Source organism: Apis dorsata, unplaced genomic scaffold (assembly GCF_000469605.1).
Source record: "Apis dorsata unplaced genomic scaffold, Apis dorsata 1.3 scaffold_371, whole genome shotgun sequence".
NCBI classification, from domain to species: Eukaryota; Metazoa; Arthropoda; class Insecta; order Hymenoptera; family Apidae; genus Apis; species Apis dorsata.
In genome coordinates, this window is record NW_006263635.1 from 199,422 (window position 1) to 201,781 (window position 2,360).

Consider the following 2,360-nt stretch of genomic DNA (forward strand, 5'->3'; position numbering starts at 1 on the left):
AATAATGAACTGACAAGTTGTTAGACAAGACTGAAATAGAGACGTGAACTTTGAAATACGTTGCTTAAAATTAATCTTAAAATACTTTTACAATAGCGTATCAAATGCATTACGTATTTATAATTAAACATAATTTATTACCCACTTATTCTTTAGTCAGTGAAAATTTAATTAACCAATGAGAATTTAAGCAATTACATCGTTGACGACGCAACACGTCACATTTTCTCTCCTCTTCGAATATATTTTTATATTTCAACCAATTTGATTCGACGAACGGTCGCATAATTTATCACAGGCACGTTCGTTACGCGTGTCAAAATATTTTCACATTCTTCAAAATCTCCATAAACGAAATAAGCGAAATAATCCTTTTCTTTTTACCTCGAACTCGACTCGAGAAAACAAAAAGAGAGAGAGAGAAAATTAACGCATTCAAAAAATTCAAGCAACACCCGTCCTCCCAACGAGCTTTCACTTCCATTCGATCGCTCTCGAAATTAGATCACCTTCAAAAGCAAACCGCCCATTCAATCGTTCGATCGCCCCAACAACAAAACCCTCCCAAATTTCACCCGAAATCCACGCACCAACAACGCGTCCCAACCCCGTCCCTTTCGAAGGAAGATTACAATTATTTAACGGTACCGTTTAAACATATCACCGATCCCCAACAATCTGTTCATAATCCGGCCATTTTCCCTAGGCTTCTTCGATTAGCAGAAACCTTCCTCCTCCTCTTCCTCCTCCCCTTTGTACACCATCGGGATCCAAACCAATCCGAGCGACACAGAGCGTGTTGCCGAGCCAGCTTCCCGAGAGACGATTTCAATATCGGCGCTAATAGCGGCCAGATACGATAATCTCGGCCCAGTGGCCGTACTTAACGCTGACTTAACGCTAATCCCGGGTCCCATCCCGATCCCGCAAACCTACGTATACCTAGCGTTATGTACGCGTGTATCACGCCGAATAAGTGGATACCAGACGTGCACAACAGAGAGAGAAACCAATACGAGAGAAGGAAAACGCCGGTGCTCGTGTTCGTGCGTGTATACAGGGCGTGTATTTATACATTTTAATCTCTCCAGGAGAAAATATCGAACGATAGAAACGGAAGATACGAAAGAACGAAACCGATTCGATTCGCGGATTATTTTTGCGATTCGTTCTTTTTTCGAATGTGGAACAAATTTTGCCTTCCTTTCAAAAAAAAAAGATACTTATATCCTGAGCTAAGGACACCCTGTACACCGAGATATAACGAGAGAGGGAAGGACGTAACATCGAGTGGAGCACGGGGGGATAGGAGGGAAGAGGGCGAAGGAACGAGCCATTTGGCCGTTTCGAGTTTAGCGACTGTTGCTAGCAGTAACGGCGGCGGTTGTACATGGTTGCAGCTCGGAGAGCTCGACGAGCGATACGTATATAGCAGCAACGGTACCCGTGTTGTTGCTGGTCGCGCAATCGAGACGATCTCGACGGTCAGCTAACTTTCCGTCGGTCGCTAATAAACGCCACCTTCGTGGCTTCGGTTACTATGAATCTAGGCTCTCTCCCTCCCCTTGCACACGCTTCCGCAGGGGTGTATCAAGCGTTTCGGTCCCCGAGACAGTGGAATTTGGGAATTTATGACACAGCTCGAGGCGAACGATTAGAAAAGGGAATTCGACGGACGGGCAATCTCTTAAAGAGAGAGATTAAAGAGGCATTAAAAGGGGATCTTGGTTGTTTGAGCGATTCTTGTTTTATGGAATTTGTTTTGGAATTAAGGATATTAAATAAAAGTTTATGGTCGCGTTCGCCCGATAACCATCGGTTAATGATATTTGGAATAATAAAAAGGGGATATTAGTTTTATTACTTTTTGGAATTAAAATAGTTGTTTAAATTTTTTTGGAGAAACGATTTTGATGAAACGTACGCGTAATCGTTTAACACACTCCGTTTATCAGGCGTCGAGGAGTCGTAACATTGTGTTGCCGCGATTCGGAACAATGTTGAATTTAGAAATATCCTCATATTTGACCGGCGAATCGTTACGACTCGAACGAATTAATAATCCGTTACGCATCGCGTGAAATAAATGGCGCCCAAGCGTATTATGTAAAGCGCGACACGGTTTCCGGTGAGACTTCTGTTTGCACTTTATTACATCCATTCCTAATGTGATGTAACGATGATACGCGGAACGGAGCGTAAAGCACGGCTCGTGTCGTTTCGAGCGCTCCTATTCCGCTAGTTGGTCCCGCTAGATATACACATGCACGCACACGCGCACACACATACGATATCCTGTCCCGCACGAAAAGTCGTATGTATACATACATATATATATATATATATATATATATATATCT

The 2,360-nt window shown here is 43.0% G+C and overlaps 1 long non-coding RNA gene across 4 annotated transcripts in view; it reads right to left on the minus strand.

The window, feature by feature from the left end:
- Positions 1–2,360, minus strand: part of LOC102681565 — a 48,783-nt gene that overhangs the window by 8,831 nt on the left and 37,592 nt on the right. The gene's annotated exons all lie outside the window — the stretch shown is intronic.